Below are 19345 nucleotides of genomic sequence, written 5' to 3'. Positions count from 1 at the left end.
ATCTATTGATCCATTTATCTATTGGCTGGTCAATGGATCACACTTCCTTACTTTCTGATGCTACAAGACACTCCAGGCCCACTGTGTTTATTTCCTGCCAGGGAATGTATTTCACAAATATTTCATGTGCAGAGGCTGGTGCAGAGCCCCTCCTCCAGGCAGCCTCCCCAGCTGTCTACAGGCAGGACTGGGGCTGTGCAGTGCTCCCCTTTCCCGACCCCTCCGCAATGGCCGCTCCGGCCGAGCTGTCCCATCTGGCTCCATGGCTGTCTCCACCACGAGGCTGAGTCTGGGCTCTCTAGAGGGTAGTGGGCATCTGACTCATCCATGTCGGATGCTGAGTACGGGGCCAGGCCCAGCGTCGGGCAGGCAGGTTGGATCTGGGCCACGCTGCCTGCTGATCCTCCCCACTGAACAATAATGACGATGACTGCTCTCCTTTGTGGGACCCTCCTCTATGCTGGCAGGTGTTGGGCCTGGGCAGGACCATAAAGTAGCTCCCCCAGGGGCTTCGAACCCAGGCTTCAGAATCTGCTCTCCATCATCGGGTTGCACCCCAGGATGCACTGTGTGGGCCAGTAGGGGAGTTTCCTGGTCCCCTCTGTGTGGTACCTGGACCACTACGCTACCCTTAGTGAGCAGAGGAGGGCTATGCCAGGGTAGAAGGGGTGAGGGGTGTGTCCATCCTGCAGCAAGTGAGGGGAGACCCTGGGACCCACACCTGGCTGGACACCAAAGTGGTGGGCCACGCACCTGTGACGCCGCCTGGGCGACACCCGAGCTGGTTAGCAGGCATGTGAGGTAGCAGCTACAGATGTTGGCCCAACAAGGGGCTGCTGCCTGGAGCCTGCACTGGGTACCTGTCACAAGGCAGCCACCCCCTCCCTGTCTCTCCAGTGTCCCAGGAGAAGGTGCAGCCAGTGCTGTGGCCAGATCCTGCCGGGCACCGCTCACAGGCACACGTGGCTCGACACATGAGGTGGGAGAGCTCAAGCCCCACCTGGGGCAAGCCCGTGCCCACTGCAAGCCGGTGGTTCCCTCCCACCCAGCTGCCCACACAGCTTTGCCTCAGCAGAAGTGCACTTGACTGGGCTCTGTCCCCTTCTGCATGTCTGGCAGAGGCGAACCCCGCTCAGAATACATGGGGCTGTTGGCTCCCACCTGACTTGGGCAGCCTGGCCCCTATCACCGGGTCTTGGTTTGTTAGTCATTCAGCAAATGCTTGCAGAGTGTGGCACTGTGCTGGGCATGGGGCCCACAGAGAGCAAGACCCACCAGTGCCCTCGCTGGAGGAGCCCGCAGTGCAGGGGACCTGCCTAGGAAGAAAGTGGTGGTGATAGACAATGGCCCCAGTCCCAGGAGGGGTGGAGCATGCTGAGGCTCTCCAGGGTGCCGGGCAAGGGCTGGCCAGGCTGGCAGCCAGGGTAGGCCTCTTCGAGCAGGCAATACACCGCGGTCACAGCCTGGAGGAGAAGGGTTGCCAGAAAGGGGTGGTGTGCAGAGACCAGGGCAGGAGTCAGGGGTGTGGGACAGCACAGGGTGGCCAGGGCCCTGCCGGGTGTGGGGGAGGGGAGAGCAGGGGAAGGGAGAGCAGGGTGAGATTGGCAGTGGTGGCTTGGATGTAACCAGGTGGGGAAAGAGAGGGGTCACGTGCCAAATGCCCTATGGTGCCATCTGCTAAGATTCAGGGCAGTGGAGGGGCAGTAGGTGTCCAGTTCTGGCTGAGTGGTGTCTGGGCTGGCTACTGGCCATCAGAGAGGCAGACGGTGGCACTGACACAGGCCGTCATTCTGAGCTGGAGCCTGGGGAACTCAGTGAAAGCAGATGGCTCTGAAGTTCCCGCTGGTGTGAGCTCTCCACACAGAGTGTGGCCCTTAGAGAAGGTGTGACCATGAGGGAGGAGGAGGCTGGGAGGCAGGAGAAAGTATCCAAAGAGTGTGGTCAGCGGGTGGACCAGTGGCCCTGAGAGACAAGGAAGAGGGAGCCGGGAAAGGACTGCTGAGCTTGGCCATGTGGAAAATGCCAGTGACCTATGCCTGGGTAGTTTTGGGGAGCATGGGGTGGGTGCGTTGATGTGAGGCCAGGAAGTAGGGCATGGAAAACAGCACTTGAGGTTTTGCTGGGAGGTGGCAGCACTGGCCACAGGTGCCTGAGATCACCAGCGTGCCCCCCATGACATCTGGCCCCGTCCAGGTGGGTAGCGGGGGGCCTGCAGGAATTCCCCCTTGGAGCCCTCCTCCCCTTGCCTGCAGTGACCTCAGCCTCAGAGCCTCGAGCTCGCAGGAGATGGCTCCCAGCTGGGAGGACTTCCCTCCCTAGGAGGAGTTGGGGGAGTGTGTGCTTGGGCAGGGTTCATGATTGTGTAAGCCAAGGTCAGGATCAACCCCCATGACTGGGCTCTGCAGAATGCCAAATTTCCGGCTGCGGTCCCACCCCTGATTCAGGAAAGTTGGGGATCTGAGGAGTTCGGGCTTATGGGATTGGGAGTCCTGGGGGGACTCATCTGTAAGCTGGGATCTGATGTCCCCAGGCTGTTGGGAGAATGGCAGCCTTGTAGCCCCTGCCATGTGCCCTCATCTGGGGCCTTCTCCTCTGTGCACTCCCTCTTGGTCACCCACACCCCACCAGCTGGCGGGTCCACAGGGTGTTTCTGGGGTTTGGCCTCTTCTGGCTCTGTGATCATTTTCTGGAGACAGGGGCCCGGCTCTGCCGCCCAGGTTGGAGTGCAGTAGTGCGGCCAGGCTGGAGGGCGGTAGTGCGGGTCATTGCTCACTGCAGTCTCCAACTCCTGGGCTCAAGCAATGCTCCCACCTCAGCCTCCCGAGCAGGTGGGACTACAGGCGTGCACCACCATGCCCAGCTAATTGTTTGTAATTTTTGTAGAGATGGGTTTCACCATGTTGACCAGGCTGGTCTTGAACTCCTGGACTCAAGTGATCCTCCTGCCTCAGCCTCCTGAAGTGCTAGGATTACAGGTGTGATCCACTGCGCCCAGCCCTGGCTCTGTAATTTTACCCTCTCTGCACCTCTGTTCCTTGTGGTTTTAAAGGTGGAGATGCCGAGGACTGGTGGGAGCTGCAGGGCTGCCGTGGGGGCTCCTATGTAGGCAGTGAGGGCTCTCTGGTCAGCTTCCTCCAAAGAAGGAAGGTCCCTCTTCTGAAATCTCTGCTAGGGAAACAGCTCGCTTCCCTCACCACCCCCAGATGAGGAGCACTGTGCTAAGGAGTCTCAGGCACCTGGTCAGTGGGAGAAGGAAGGACTGTGGACCTACTGGGCTGCAGAGTCAGCGATTCCCTGGGCTCCAGGCTGACGCCTACCCTGACAGAGCAGGACATTCCAGCTAGTTTGGGGGTGGGTGTCTTCAGTTCCAGCCCAGGCACGAGAACTGCTGACCACTTCCTGCAGGCCTCTGACCCGGCGTCCTAGCCACCCATCTGGCCGGGGTGGCCATCAGTCATCTGGAAAGCCTATGAGCCCTGTGTCCTTGTTTTGCAAAGAGCAGTTCCTGAAATCACGGGGCTTAGAGCTCTGCTTTTCTGATCAGGGGCCGGTTTCAGCAGCAAAGGCCAGAAATAACACACAGTGTGAGTGCTGTGTGAGTGGAGCATCACCCTAGCCCTTTCCGGGGGATGACTCACGATGCTGCCATGCCAGCACCAGCTGGTACGGGGCTCCAGACTAGCGGCTTATCATGCCGGCCCGGATACACCCGTCCTCAAACTTGGGTGTGCAGAGGAATTAACTCAGGAAGGAACCTCGGGAGAGATTTGTGCTGGTCCTTCTCCCCCGTTCTCGAGTCTGAGTAGGGCTTGAGAATGCCTTGGGAGGTGTGCGGGGACAACTTTGTTTGTTTGTGTTTCCGGGAAATACTGTGTTTAGCAGAGACAGCACTTTATACAGGAGGAATCGGAGACTGGGAAAGATGGCAGGGCTGCTCAGCATGGAGCTGGGATCTGGCCGGGCTGTGTTCTCCAGGGGCAGGGACCGATCTCTGAGTTACATTTATTTATATAATTATTTATTCATTTATTCATTCATTCATTCTTTTTCGAGATGGAGTCTTGCTCTGTCACCCAGGCTGGAGTGCAATGGCAAGATCTCAGCTCACTGTCACCTCTGCCTCCCAGGTTCAAGTGATTCTCTCATCTCTGCCTCCCAAGTAGCTGGAATTATGGGCAACTGCCACTACACTTAGCTAACTTTTGTATCTTTTTTTTTTAGTAGAGACAGGGTTTCACCATGTTGACCAGGCTGGTCTCGAACACCTGACCTCAAGTGATCTGAACTCGGCCACCCAAAGTGCTGGGATTACAGGGGTGAACCACGGTGTCCGGCACTCAGTCACATCTAAAATGAAAGGGTCATAGAATCACCAGAACTCTCCTTCCTGTGACCTTGGGTGAAGGTCATTTTTGCCTTGCCCCTTAATCTCCCCATTTATAAGCTTGAAGGTTGTAAATTACAATCTTTTCATCCAACCACTTGTCTTTATTTTATTTTTGAGACGGAGTCTCGCTCTGTTGCCCAGGCTGGAGTGCAGTGGCGTGAACTTGGCTCACTGCAACCTCTGCCTACAGGGTTCAAGCGATTCTCCTGCCTCAGCCTCCTGAGTAGCTGGGATTATAGGCATGCGCCACTATGCCCAGCTAATTTTTGTATTTTTAGTAGAGACGGGGTTTCACCATGTTGGTCAGTCTGGTCTGGAACTCCTGACCTCATGATCCGCCCACCTTGGTCTCCCTAAATGCTGGGATTATAGGCATGAGCCACGATGCCCGGCCCACTTGTCTTTATTTGTTGTCTTCTCTTCCGCTCCGAGTTTAGGTTCATGTGGCCACCTGGTGATTGACTTGTCTGTGTGCACATTTGCACAGTTGCAGGCATGACCAGGGTGGAGCAGCGAAGCCGGGCCCATGTACCATGTTTCAAGCCTGTTTCACAGCAGAAGACGGCCTCAGCTTACAAACCACACTCATGACCAAATCTGTTGCCCCCTGTCTTGTATTATACTATTATAGAGAGTTTTCTTGGCACGTGGCCACACCCATTCACTTACTGCTGTCTGCTTTCCTGCTGTAAGGGCAAGGTTGTGACGGACCTGATGACTGGCAAAGCTAAACATGCTCCCTCCAGCCCTACCCAGAGCACGTTTGCCTCCCCTGTTCTAGAATGACCTTGGAGGCTCCTGCGTGACTGTTTCTGCTGGACAGGACCAATGGGAGAGCCAGCAGCCTGCTGAAGTGGGGAGAGTGCGGGTAGCCTCTAGCCCCCAGGCCTCTGCATTCCTGAGAGTCACTTTTATGGCGCTGTAGATTAACCCCTTGGGGTGCAAGCATGCTGGCCTCTCCTTGGCTGCCAGTGTCCATAGTCCCCTGAAGTGGCTGTGGGAGATTTTAGCACACTGCCTGCCAGGATCACAGTTGTTTGAGCTGGCCCTGACCCCTGAGAAGCCCTTTACTCCCCTGCTTTGCCTGGTTCCTCTCCCTCCAAGTCTCAGTGCAGGTGCCTCCTCTTTCAGGAAGCCTTCCTAGATTTCACCCTCCTCTCTTTCCTCCCAGGCCTCCCTTTGCTGCTGCACCAACCGTGCTTTGCCATCCTGGTCTGTTTCCCCCGCTTGTCTGTGAGCTCCTCGTGTGAGCAGCCAAACCATGGGACAGGTGGGGTCCCAGAAGGCAGGGCTGGGATGGGGGTGCTGCCAACGCCAGTGGCAGGTGGGGCTCCAAGCTGCAAAAAGCAGCATTACTTGGAGGTGGAGAGTGGGACCGACCCTCAGAGGTGCAGTTTCCTGGGAGGGATGTAGTCCTGGGGACCCCTGCTTGTGTAGGGGCAGGTCCGGATCACCTTCTGAGCCCGAGATGATTCACTGCCGAGAACTGAAAATGCTCTGAGACAGTGTGATGAAGCCAGAAACCACCTGTGCCTTCCTATGACTGCAGCTGTCATCATTTGCTGCAGGCAGCTGAAAAACACACAGACGAAAGAGGTAGAAGGCAGGGCCTCTGCTCCCCAGCCAGCAACCCCCTCCCCCACAACTTGAGTTGCACCCTGGGGCTCGGACCTCAGGGAGCCTGGTCAGCACACAGGGGCTGGCAGGAGCTGTCCTGGGACCTTCTGAGATGGATAATTAAAGAGGGGGGACGGCTAAAAGGCCACAGCTGAAGGGCGTGGCTGGGGGGGAGCGTATACTGCTCTGTCACAGGTGGGTCAGATTTGGGCTTTCCTGAAGGAAGGACGCAGGAACAGGTCTGGTCGCTTCTTTGAGCGACCCAGGACAGTCACAGAAGTCTGAAGGCGCACTCACTTTTCCCAGGTGGTGGTGGCCATGCCTGCTGCTTCTACGTGGGCTAGAAATTGTGTCCCTGGCACCTCATCTGCCCAGACTCCGGAGCAGCCAAACCCCGGGATGGGAAGCACTTGCTGAAAACGAGCTTGTTCCGCCCTCAGGGAAAGCCTCTGGCCAGGGTGGCTTGTTTTGTTTTCTCTCCAAACTCAAACATACCTGTTCAGCAGCTTCCCAGCCCAGAGTGGGCCAGAAACGGGAAACAGCCTGGTGTAAAATGTGGGTGACGAGATGGAGAAACTATCCCCTCACCCTGGCAATGAGTCACCTTGTCTTATAATTCAATAAAACACCAGCTGGTCCCAGAGATCAGGAAAGGGAGAGAGGAGGGTTGTTGCTTTCGGGAGCATCATTTCAAAGATTCACACTGGGGCTTGGAGCTGAAGGGAGTGGGTGACAGTTTCCCCAGAAAACCGCAGACTCTTGGGAAGGACTTGCTTCCGGGGGTTTCTGGGAATTGAGGGCACCACTGCCTTTGTCTCCCGCTGCTCACTCACACCTTAGAGAGCCCCAGAGGGCAGTCGAGGGAGGGGTGAGTGTCATGCACGTCCGTGTGAAGAGACCACCAACCAGGCTTTGTGTGAGCAACATGGCTGTTTATTTCACCTGGGAGCAGGCGGGCTGAGTCCGAAAAGAGTCAGCGAAGGGAGATAAGGGTGGGGCCGTTTTATAGGATTTAGGTAAGTAAAGGAAAATTACAGTCAAAGGGGGCTTGTTCTCTGGCGGGCAGGGGTGGGGGTTACAAAGTGCTCAGTGGGGGAGTCTTTTGAGCCAGGATGAGCCAGGAAAAGAAATTTCACAAGATAATGTCATCGCTTAAGGCAAGGACCTGCCATTTTCACTTCTTTTGTGGTGGAATGTCATCGGTTAAGGCGAGGCAGGGCATTTGCACTTCTTTTGTGATTCTTCGGTTACTTCAGGCCATCTGGGCGTATACGTGCAAGTCACAGGGGATGCGATGGCTTGGCTTGGGCTCAGAGGCCTGACATTCCTGCCTTCTTAATAAGAAAAATAAAACAAAGGTGTTGAAGTGTTGGGGTGGGGAAAATTTTTGGGGGGTGGTATGGAGAGAGAATGGGCGATGTTTCTCAGGGCTGCTTCAAGCAGGATTAGGGGCGGTGTGGGAACCTAGAGTGGAAGAGATTAAGCTGAAGGAAGATTTTGTGGTAAGGGGTGATATTGTGGGGTCGTTAAAAGAAACATTTGCCGTATAGAATGATTGGTGATGGCCTGGATGCTGTTTTGTATGAACTGAAAAACTAAACGGAAGACACAAGGTAAGAGGAGGAGAAAAAACAGGTATTAAAGGACTAAGAATTGGGAGGACCTAGGACATCTAATTAGAGAGAGCCTAAGGAGGTTCAGCATAATTACTTGGTTGGTGAGGTTTTAGGCTCTAAGTTTTTGGGGTGCAGTCCAAGTTGGTCTGGTGTCTGGAATGAGATTGGGGCTTAATAAAAAAGAGTGTCCACGCAGGAGCTCAAACGGGCTGGAACCTGTAGCATTCCGAGGACAGGCCTGAATTCCGAGAAGGGAAAGTGGTAAAAGTATTGTCTCGTCCTTTTTAAGTTGGTGACTGAGCTTGGTGAGGTGTGTTTTTACAAGACCATTAGTTCGTTCTACCTTTCCTGAAGGTTGAGGATGGTAAAGGATATAAAGGTTTCACTGGATACTAAGAGCCTGAGAAACTGCTTGGTGATTTGACTATTAAAGGCTGGTCCGTTATCAGACTGTATAGAGTTAGGAAGGCCAAACCGAGGAATTACATCTGACAGGGAAGAAATGACCGCTGTGGCCTTCTCAGACCCTGTGGGAAAGGCCTCTACTTATCCAGTGAAAGTGTCTACCTAGACTTAGAGGTATTTTAGTTTTCTGACATGTGAGTAAAGTCAATTTGCCGGTCCTGGGCAGGGGCAAATCCCCGAGCTTGATGTGTAGGAAAGGGAGGGGGCCTGAACAATCCCTAAGGGGTAGTAGAACAGCAGATGGAATACTGAGAAGTGATCTCCTTGAGGATAGATTTCTAGGATGGAAAGGAAATGAGAGGTTCTAAGAGACGGGCTAGCGGCTTGTAACCTACATGGAAGAGGTTATGAAATGACAGATTAGAATGGGCCTGTGAGGCTGGAAGGAGATATTTTCCTTGGTCTAAGAAACATCTGCCTTGTGTGGGAAGAGATTGATAGATGGAAGTTTCAGCTGCAGAGTAGATGGTAGTGGCCGATGTGAAGGAGGAAAACTGCCCTGTGGGATAGAAGTTAGAAGCTAGCTGCTTTTTTAGCTACCTTATCAGCATAAGCGTTGTCTCGGGAGCAAAGGTTGGGGGAAGAAAATAGATTTTGGAAGTTATGAGAACTGTAGGGAGTTGAGCATAGTTGGTGATTTTTAGGGCCTCTAACAGTATTAAAGCGGTGGCAGCCGCTGCGCGCAGACATGAAGGCTAGGCTAAAACAGTAAGGTCGTTTGGACAGAAAGGCTATAGGACATGGTCCCGGCTCTTGTGTAAGAATTCTGTCTGCACTAACCATGCCTAGGAAGGAAAGGAGTTGTTTTATAGAAGGCATTGGGGTTTGGGAGATTAGCCGGACATGATCAGCAGGGAGAGTAAGTGTGTATTTATGAGAATTACGCTGAGATAAGTAACAGATGAGGAAGAAATTCAGGCTTGACTGAAGTAATGGGGGCTGTCCGTGAGGCCTTGCAGCAGTAGAGCCCAGGTAATTTGCTGAGCCTGATGGGTGTCAGGGTCAGTCTAAGTGAAAGCAAAAGAGAGGCTGGGATGAAGGGTGTAAAGGAATAATAAAGAAAGTATGTTTGAGATCCAGAACAGAATACTGGGTTGTGGAGGGAGGTATTGAGGATAAGAGAGTATATGGGTTGGGCACTACGGGGTGGATAGACAAGACAATTTGGTTGGTAAGGTGCAGATCTTGAACTAACCTGTTAGCCTTGTCTGATTTTAGGACAGGTGAAATGGGGGAATTGTAAGGGGAGTTTACAGGCTTTAAAGGCCATGCTGTAGCAGGTGAGTGATAACAGGCTTTAATCCTTTTAAAGTGTGCTGCGGGATGGGATACTGGCATTGAGTGGGGTAAGGGTGATTAGATTTTAATGAGATGGTAAGGGGTGACTGATCAGTCGCCAAGGAGAGGTATCCTATGCTTGTGGGTTAAGGTCAGGGGATATGAGGGGAGGAGGATGCGAAGGAGGCTTTGAACTGGGGGGAAAAGGCAGCAATGAGGTGTGGCTGTAGCCTAGGAATAGTCAGGGAAGCAGATAATTTAGTTAAAATGTCTTGGCCTAATAAGGAAGCTGGGCAGGTGGGGTAACTAAAAAGGAGTGCATAAAAGAATGTTGTCCAAGTTGGCACCAGAGTTGGGGAGTTTTCAGAGGTTTAGCAGCCTGACCGTCAATATCCACAACAGTTATGGAGGCAAGGGAAACAGGCCCTTGAAAAGAAGGTAATGTGGAGTGGGTAGCCTCCGTATTGATTAAGAAGGGGACGGACTTACCCTCCACTGTAAGAGTTACCTAAAGCATCTGTGATGGTCTAGGAGGTTTCCGAGGCGATGGGGTAGCGTTGATCTTCAGCCGCTAAGCCGAGAAGATCTGAGAAGGAGTCAGTTAGAGAGCCCTGGGCCAGAGCTCCAGGGGCTCTGGGAGTGGCTCTGGGAGCGGCTGCTGGGCAAGTTGGACAGTCTGGTTTCCAGTAGGGTCCCTCACAGATGGGACACGGCTTAGGAGGAATCCCGGACTGCAGGCATTCCTTGATGCAACGGCCAGATTTCCGGCACTTGTAGCAAGCTCCTTGGGGAGGAGGTTCTGGAGGAACCCCTGGCAGCTGTGGTTCAGGCGTTTGGAGTTGTGTGCTGGAGATGTGGCTGGGGTTTGTCTCACAGTGGGGACAAGGAATTGCAACTCAGAAATACATTGCTACTTAGCTGCCTCTACTCTATTATTGTACACCTTGAAGGCGAGGTTCACTAAGTCCTGTTGTGGGGTTTGAGGGCTGGAATTTAATTTTGGGGGTTTATTTAATGTCAGGAGCAGATTGGGTAATAAAATAAAATGCATATTAAGAATAAGATGGCCTTCTGACCTTTCAGGGTCTAGGGCTGAAAAGCGTCTCAGGGTTGCTGCTAAACAGGCCATGAGCTGGGCTGTTTTTCATATTTGATGAAAAAGAGCCTAAATGCTAACTGATGTGGGAGAGGTCGGATTAAGAAAAAGGAACATTAACCTTGGCTATGCCTTTAGCTCCAGCCACTTTTTTAAGAGGAAATTGCTGGGCAGGTGGGGGAGGGCTAGTCGCGGAACGAAACTGTAAGCCAGACCGGGTGTGAGGAGGGGCGGTGATAAAAGGATTACAGGGTGGGGGAGCGGAGGCTGAGGAAAAATTGGGACCTAGCTCGGCCTGGCGAGGAGGGAAGAGGTCAGATGGGTCTGTAGAAAAGGAAGATTAGAAAGACTCAGCGACGCTTGGGGTTGGGACTGAGGGGACAGGCGGGAGGGAAAGAAGGAAGATTTGGGAGGAGTTCAGGCGGGAGGGAAAGAAGGAAGATTTGGGAGGAGTTCAGGCGGGAGGGAAAGAAGGAAGATTTGGGACGAGTTGCATTGGGAACAGAGATTAGGGAGGGACCGATGTGTAAAAGAATGCCTGGACGTCAGGTATCTCAGACCATTTGCCCACTTTACGACAAGAATTATTTAGGTCTTGCAGGATGGAAAAATCGAAAGTACTGTTTTCTGGCTATTTGGAAGTACTGTCCAGTTTGTATTGGGGTTAAGCGGCATTGTAGAAGAAAATAAGGTGTTTAGGTTTTAGGTCAGGTGTGAGTTGAAGAGGTTTTAAGTTCTTGAGAACACAGGCTAAGGGAGAAGAAGGAGGAATGGAGGGTGGAAGGTTGCCCATAGTGAAGGAGGCAAGCCCAGAGAAAAGAGAGAGTAGAGATACGGAGAGAAGGAGTTCGGGGGTTCTTGCCCTCCAGAAAAGCGGGAAAGGGGTCAGTGCGTGGAACTAAGGTATTGGTGCGCAAAAATAGATCGGGGCGCAAAAATAAGGGGGCACAAAAATAAGAGGTCGGGGTTCTTGCCCCTCCCCTAGAAGAGCAGAGAAGGGGTAGAGACAGGGAGAGAAGGGGTTGGGGTGCTTGCCCCTCCCCCAGAAAAGCAGAGAAGGGGTAGAGACAGGGAGGGTAGGGATTGGGGTGCTTGCCCCTCCCCCAGAAAAGCGGGACTTGCCGCTTAGGGTGAAGGACCAAGGCAGGTATCCTGCAGCGTGGTCAGACACCTCTGAACGTGGGTGAGTAATCAGAGAGGCATCCCTGCAATGATTAAACACCAAGGGAAGGCTGCCTGGTGCTGGTGTTTTGGGTCCACGGATAAAACGTGTCTCCTTTGTCTCTACCAGAAAATGAAAGGAATTGAAATTAAGAGAAGGGAGAGATTGAAAGGTGGCGCCAAGATTGAAAGGAGAAAGAGGTTGAGGGATAGAGAGAGAGTCTGGATAAAGAGAGTAGGCCGGGCACGGTGGCTCAAGCCTGTAATCCCAGCGCTTTGGGAGGCCGAGGCGGGCGGATCACAAGGTCAGGAGATTGAGACCATCCTGGCTAACACGGTGAAACCCCGTCTCTACTAAAAAGTACAAAAAACTAGCCGGGCGAGGTGGCGGGCGCCTGTAGTCCCAGCTACTCGGGAGGCTGAGGCAGGAGAATGGCGTGAACCCGGGAGGCGGAGCTTGCAGTGAGCTGAGATCCGGCCACTGCACTCCAGCTTAGGTGACAGAGCGAGACTCCGTCTCAAAAAAAAAAATAAAAAAAATAAAAAAATAATAAAAAAGAGAGTAAAAAGAGGCCGCCTACCTGATTTAAAATTGGTGAGATGTTCCTTGGGCTGGTTGGTCTGAGGACCAGAGGTTGTAGGTGGATCTTTCTCAGGGAGCAAAGAGCAGGAGGACAGGGGATTGATCTCCCAAGGGAGGTCCCCTGATCTGAGTCAGGGCACCAAAATGTCAAGCGTGTCCATGTGAAGAGACCACCAACCAGGCGTTGTGAGCGCAACATGGCTGTTTATTTCACCTGGGAGCAGGCGGGCTGAGTCTGAAGAGTCAGCGAAGGGAGATAAATGTGGGGCCGTTTTATAGGATTTGGGTAAGTAAAGGAAAATTACAGTCAAAGGGGGGTTGTTCTCTGGCGGGCAGGAGTGGGGGTCACGAGGTGCTCAGTGGGGGAGCCTTTTGAGCCAGGAAAAGGATTTCACAAGATAATGCCATTGCTTAAGGCAAGGACCGGCCATTTTCACGTCTTTTGTGGTGGAATGTCATTAGTTAAGGCGGGGCAGGGCATTTGCACTTCTTTTGTGATTCTTCGGTTACTTCAGGCCTTCTGGGCATATACGTGCAAGTCACAGGGGATGCTTGCACAGGGGATGCGATGGCTTGGCTTGGGCTCAGAGGCCTGACAGTGAGGATCACAGGTTTGGTGCTGGAAGGACTGGGATCCGGGCTGGTTCTGCTACATAGGAGCTGTGTGGCCCTGGGCAGGTCATGCCTCCTCTAGCCCCTCTGTGAATCAGTTCAGCGGGCATCAGGAGACACTCACCAGCAGGCATCAGGAGACAGTCAAGCTGGTGGGGCCATCAGCAAGCCCCATGTGATGACAATCCTTGTGAAGGGCTGAGCATCTTCTTGGCAAGTGACAATTGAAATTTATCACAACCACATCAGGGAGCAAAACTCTTGAGCTGGAGGGCACTTAGAAATCTCCAAGCCCAACTCTACCATTTGCAAGATGGGGAGACTGAGGCCCAGAGGAGTGACAGGTTGTCCTGGGATAATTGAGGCCTGAGTTGGGGTTCGGACAGGCCCTCTGGCAGCAAGGCTGTGTGCGCTTCTGCCCCAGGATCTGCAGCCTCTAGGTGGGCCTGCTTGGGAAGCCCCCAGCCCTGAAGGCTCAGGCTCCTTCCTCCAGAAGGCCGCTGGGTATGCTGTGTGCAGTCAGGGTGCTCTGTGCAGTGTTGGGGAGGCTCTTGGAAAATTCTCCCGGCCTTGGGCCAGAAGTACAGCTGCAGAGACAAACAGGATACAGGGTCTCCAGCCACCGCCGGGGACAATGGCCAGGAGAGGAAATGTCTCCAGACCCGTGTGTGGATGTGGAGCCCGTCTGGGGGCTTTTTTCAACGCAGCTTCCAGAAAAACAAACACAGGGGAAGCCAAGCGTCTCTGGCCAGGAAAGGAGTGTTCTGCCCACTCCGGAGAAGGGGCAGAGGTGTGAGCAGGCTGGAGAACCGGGGGCACCCACTTTGAGTCTCAGGTCACAGATGGGAAACTGAGGCCCAGAGGAGGAGGTGCCACAGGCAGGCAGCAAGTTAATGCAGGTGGTCTTGGGCGCCCACTCCCCACTTCTCTCCACAGCCCCTTGGGGCCATCATCTGAGCAGGGGCACAGGCAGCCCCATCCGTGGTGGGGGCAACACGGCCAGGGCACTGGTAGGAGGCACTGACCTCCCAGGGACGTCGGTTCTTCCCCACCTGCTTGTCAAGCGCAGCCGCTCTGTGCTCCTCACTGGGCCAAGGCCATGGAGAGAACTCAGTGTGGGCACAGAATCTCAGTGCAACTGAGCTGTGCACCTGTGCTTGGCTTGTTAGAAAAGTCCTCGAATCTAATTTAATCTTTATGATGACTCAGGGCACAGCCACAGAATCTCACATCCCCACCTGCCTGACCCCCAGGGCTACTCAGAGGAAGTGGCCACTCCACGAGGTTGTGTTGACAGATGTGTTGGACCCGAGGCGTGAATGTGGCCCCTGGTGGAGAAGATGCACTGAGCAGGGGAGGGAGCCACAGAGGCTATAGATGGCACTGGTGGAGGCATAGGGAGAAGAAGACCTGGGGCGGGGTGGTGATGTTGAGTGCTTCCGTGGGCATCCACAGGTCCTGGGCACTGGGGCAGCAGATGCCTCAGGGGTGACCACTCACCCAGGAAAGCAGCCCAAATGGAGGAGAGGTGGGTACCCAGAGTTGCACCCATTCCACAGGGAAGGTGCCAGGAGAATCCAGCTCCCAAAGTGCTCTGGGCTTCGGCAGCGGGACCTTTGTGAAGGATGGAAGCATTACCCAGTCCCCTGAGACAGGAGGCAGAGGGAGCTGGACAGAGGCTCCTAGCTGGCGGGGGCTGGGCAGGATGAAAGTTGAGGTTTGGTTGGAGAAGGAAGGTGGGAGATGGGGCCGGCAGTTGTCTGCAAGGAAGGGTGGGGTGCTGAGGGCTGGAGTCCAGGAGGGGCTTCAGGATGGGGTCACCAGACCTTGTATCATCCATCCCCAAGGCCCAAGGAGGGGGCCGGGAGGACACCAGGCTAGAGGGATTGAGGGGCTGTGGTTGGGGGCCACTATTTCTAACCACTGTCCCAGACCTGCATCACAGCTTATGTACCGAGCTAAGCCCAAAAGGTACGTCCACCCTGAACCTGTGAACCTGACCTTATTTGGAAAAAGAGTCTTTGCAGATGTAATTTCCTGAAGGGTCTGTAGATGAGATTGTTTTGTTTAAACTCTCACCCAAACAGAGATCATCTTGGGTTATTCAGGTGGACCCCAAATCCAGTGACAGGGCGCTTAGGAGAGACTGAAGAGGAGACAGACGCAGAGGAGGAGGCTGCGTGAAGACAAAGGCAGAGACTGGAGCAATGCAACCTCCAGCAGAACATACGTGGGGCTCCAGAGGCTGGAGCAGGCAGGAAGAGGCCTCCCCTGGAGCTTCCAGAGGGAGTGGGGCCCTTCCCACAGCTTGATTTTGGACTTTTGGCCTCCAGAACTGTAAGAGATGACATTTCTGCTGTCTGGAGTCCCCAGTTTGTGGCACTTGGTTGTGGCAGCTCCACGAAACTGACAGTGACTGCCCCTGGATGAGGCTGGAGAGACCACCATTTTCCTCCTCAGACGAGCCAGGGCGGGGGAGCCGCGTCCCCGCCGGGAAGAAGAGCTGGTCTGGGAGCTGCTGCCCCTCTGCCTGTGGGTCAGACTTGCAGATTGCTGCCACTGGGGACTCTCTGAAAGTGTCCTTTGGTGCCTTTGAACCTCCCCCCGCAACCCACCGTGTGCTCACCGACCATGTTGGTGGCATAGAAGGTGGGGCCTGGCCAGACCGGGCCGGGGAGCCCGGACGCTGGGCCCCTAAGGGGCTTACGCCTCACGTGGGCCCTCCCCGAGGTCTTTTCGTCTTTTCGGGGCAGCGAGGGGATGTGCATGGGCATCTGCAGCTGCACCCCCACTCCCAGGCCCTGGTCTCAGTGAGGAGGAGGGAGCGTGTGACTTTAGGGCTTGCCGTGCAGGATGCAGGGACTTGAGGCAAGCGGCAGCCCCTGGGCAGAGCTTGTGATTAGAGAAAGGTGAACAGGATGGGAGGGTGAGGATGAAGGATGCAGGTGTGGGCTGGGAGAGGCTTTGACCTGAGTAGCTCACCTGGGGTGGGAATTCTCAGCCTGGGGCAACTTCACCCCTAGGGGATCAATAGCTGAGCTGTTTGGCTGTTATGATTAGAGGAGGGGGCTACTGGCATCCAGTGGGTGGAGGCCAGGGACCAGCTAAAACCCTCCAGTGCACAGGACAGCTCCCTGCCCTGCAGCAAAGAAGGATGCGACCCCAAATGTCAGTAGTGCCTTTGAAAAGCCCAGCCCTAAAGCCCTCAGGACCAGTCAGAACTGGTTCCATTCTTATCTTCTAGCTGGTCACTGGCCTTGGGCATGTCACATTACCCGCTGAGACTTAGTTTTCCTATCTGTGAGATGGATATGTTACTATTTAACTTAGGGATTATTCTTGGTTTTATTAAACCAGGTGTGTGTAAAGCACCAACCTACCACAGCACAGGATGGAGGGATCCCTCCCATTCCCATTTCCTAGAGCTGGGCTGGAGCCAGCAGCCCACATCCACCACGTGGGTGCTCATACTCCTGTGTTGGCAAGGGCATCAGAGCAGGCAGACAGGCGGGGCCAGCAGAGTTCAGTTCTGCTTCTTGTCCGAGCTGACATGAGCCCAGGCCAGGCTTCCTCAGCGGGCAGGGGTGAGATTCCGTGCTTTGGCCTTGGGTCCGCCTGGCCAGGGAGGTTTCTGCTCTCAAACCTGGCTCAGGCCTGGAACCAGTGTGGGGAGGTAAAGAGGTAGGCCCGTTGGGACAGGCCAGGTTAACCAGGAGAGCTTGCAGCGAGGAGGAGGGGGCCCATCTCTTCCCCTAAGTGTTCCCATTGATGGAGCCAGTGGCCCAGACAGCACCCGGGCGGAGACGGAAGGAACTGCATGTGAGCGTTTGTGTGCATATGTGTGCCTATGTGTGTACACACTTGTGCTGAGTCTGTGTGCCCATGCACGTGTGTGTGTCTGCATGCACATGCGTGTGTGTGTGTGCAGGCATGTGTGTGTGCAGGCATGCGTATATGTGTGTGTGCAGTAAGTGGAAGAGGAACAGAGAGCAGACCTGAGGCTGGCAGGGCTGGAGGGTGGGTGGCTGGTAGACTTCCCCAATCCCAGCCTAGGCGGGGGACTGGGTGCCCCTGGCCTCTACTACAGAACCTGGGGGCTGGGCAACAGGCAGGCAGGACAGGGCCTGGAGCCGGTCCAGGAAAGAGCTAATGATCAACCGGCTGCGGTGTCTGTGCAGCCGTGCTGGGCCTGCCTCTCCGTCACCGGCCCTCAGGCGCAGGGAGGAAGTAGGGCAGGAAGCAGGGGGCGGAGGCCGCTGTGCAGTCAGCCCGGCTGTGGGCGGCACCTGCCTGCTCCGTCCAGCTGGAGACAGCCCTGTGGGGCCAGCTAGCGCTGGGCCAGGAGTGGCCACCTGGTGCCTGCGTGCTTCGGTCCTGTGGGCCTGGGAGCTGCCCCCGAGGAGCACGCCGCAGGTACGGGGGGCTCCGGGGCAGGCGGGGCGTGGACTGGCCGAGCAGGCTGCTGTCTGCGGGTCTTGCCACGGTTGGATCTTTACACTTTCTTGAGGACTTTTCTGAGCTGTTTCAGATGGGGGTGGAGCGAAACTGCGAGCTGGGGGCCTCGGGGAGGTCGGGGGCACCCTCAGCAGACCCCACTCAGAGCTCACAGGTGCTGGCAGTGCCAATCCGCAGTGATTACGGGCAATGATTTCAGCTTTGACAAAGCACCCTTGCTTCTGGGACCTGGCCTGACCCATGCTGACCTTTGGCGTGAGCAGCCCTGGGGGTCTGGGAGCAGAGCCAGCCTGTTGCTGGATTCCAAGTCCAGCGGGTCTCAGGTGTGACCCCAGCCCCCGGTTAGCTCAGGCCACACTGCCAGACCCACCAGGGCGAGCCCAGTGCCTCTAAGCCTCACCCGGCACCACGGTGGCTGTAACCAGCCACTCTGACGCTGCCACCTGGGTCCCTTTTCCAACAACCAAATGGACCCGCGACTGGACCGGGGGCTCCAGCCTGAAAATTCCAGGGAGGGCCTGGGCCCAGCCTTCAACTGTAGGTGTGCCGGGGCGTGTGGTCCCGTGTGTGTACACCACTGAGACCCCCTGTGGGCCTGTGCGTGATTCCCCAGGAGCCCTGGGAGCCCTGCCCTGTCTGTGAAGCGGGAGTTTCCGACCTTTTGCCGTTGACAGGCTCAAATGAGATGAATAGCAAAGTGACACTGGGGGGAGTTAGCAGCGTCGGCCAGGGCCAGGGGCAGCCTACATGTGGGCCGGCCATTCAGGGTGTGGCCTCCCAGTGCCAGGCAGCGGGACCGCGGCTGAGCTTGTGGCTGGAGGCAAGGCCGGGCCCAAGTCAGGGTTAGGTTTAGGATGGGTATGCGGGGGCTGGGCTCAGACCGCCTGGGTTCAACCCCACCTGTGCTGCTTGGCTGGGTGACCTTGGGCAGGCAGAGTCACCGCAGCTGATGGCTCATTTGTGAAAGGGGCATGGTGGTGCCTCGCTCCTCCAGGTGAGCCAAGGATGCTGTGAGCACCCTGGATGGCCATAATTATGTGACTGTCGACACCGTTGTGACAGCGATGACAACTGTGTCCCGTGTCGGGCGCTGGGCCAGCATTTTACGCATGGAGACATCACTCACTCTTCTAGCAACATGAATGAGGATGGCCGCACAACACAGAAGAGGAAGGCAGGGCCCAGGAGTGCACGGGTGCGCCGGTTTCCCGTGCTGCCAAAGCGCATGACAGAGCCCTCTTGGTCATGTTCTCTCGCAGCTCTGGAGGTCGGAATTCCGAACTCAAGGTGTCCCTCAGAAGGCTCCTGGGGCGGCTCCTCCCTGCCTCTTCCGGCTCCTTGTGGCTCCGGGTGCTCCTTGGCTGTGATTACATCAGTCCACTCTCCGCCCTGGTGGTCATGTGGCCTCCTCTCCGGTTCCTCTGTGTGCCTCTGCGTCTTCTGTTTTACTCACAGGGACACCAGGCACTGGATTTAGGGCCATCCTCATCTGGAACACCCTCATCTTAAGTAAAGGTCACTTCATCTGCACAGACCATTTCCAAATAAGGCCCCATTCTGAGGTTCCCGTGGGCATGAATTTTGAAAGGAGAGTGTCACTCCAGGATGCGAGGTGACAAGTCAACCCTCCAGAGGTGCTTGGTGGCATAGGTGAGGTCTCAATGGCCCTAGAAGTATTTGTTCAGTAACAGCCTGGTGAAAGCTTGGCCAAAGCTTCCCAAACCCGTTCAGGGCCGGCCCAAGCCCTCTCCCTCCTTCTTCCAACCCACATTCACCAAACTCTGTGGACCAGGAGCACTGTCCCTTTAACCCACTCGACCCACTTGTGCGGTGTGCGTGCTCATTCTCATTTTCTGGCTCAGTAAATTGAGGCATGGAGAGGTCTCCCAGAAACCAGGGTTTGGCCCCACTTCTCCATGTTCTGGAGCCAAACTCCACCCTTCCCCTGGGGCTGGAGGCTGGCCTGGGGCTGGGGCCTGTTCTGACCCATCCAGGGCCCTCCAAGGGTTTGTCCTGATGATAAACTGAACAAACAGGATAAAGGCAGGAAGGAGAGAGTCTCGCAGGCTGCTTGG

At 55.2% G+C, this 19345-nt stretch overlaps 1 protein-coding gene across 1 annotated transcript in view; it reads left to right on the top strand.

Annotated features, from left to right (window-relative positions):
* The first annotated feature begins 16825 nt into the window (after nt 1–16825).
* The window catches only part of SH3TC1 (SH3 domain and tetratricopeptide repeats 1), a 43884-nt gene continuing 41364 nt past the window's right edge, over nt 16826–19345 (top strand). The window contains 2 exon segments of the mRNA XM_030920280.1: nt 16826–17228; nt 18238–18920. The gene's annotated coding sequence lies outside the window, so the exon portion shown is untranslated.

The sequence above is a fragment of the Rhinopithecus roxellana genome, chromosome 2 (genome assembly GCF_007565055.1).
Source record: "Rhinopithecus roxellana isolate Shanxi Qingling chromosome 2, ASM756505v1, whole genome shotgun sequence".
NCBI lineage: Eukaryota > Metazoa > Chordata > Mammalia > Primates > Cercopithecidae > Rhinopithecus > Rhinopithecus roxellana.
The sequence above is the reverse complement of the archived record's forward strand: the minus strand, read 5'-3'. Positions and strand labels throughout refer to the sequence as shown.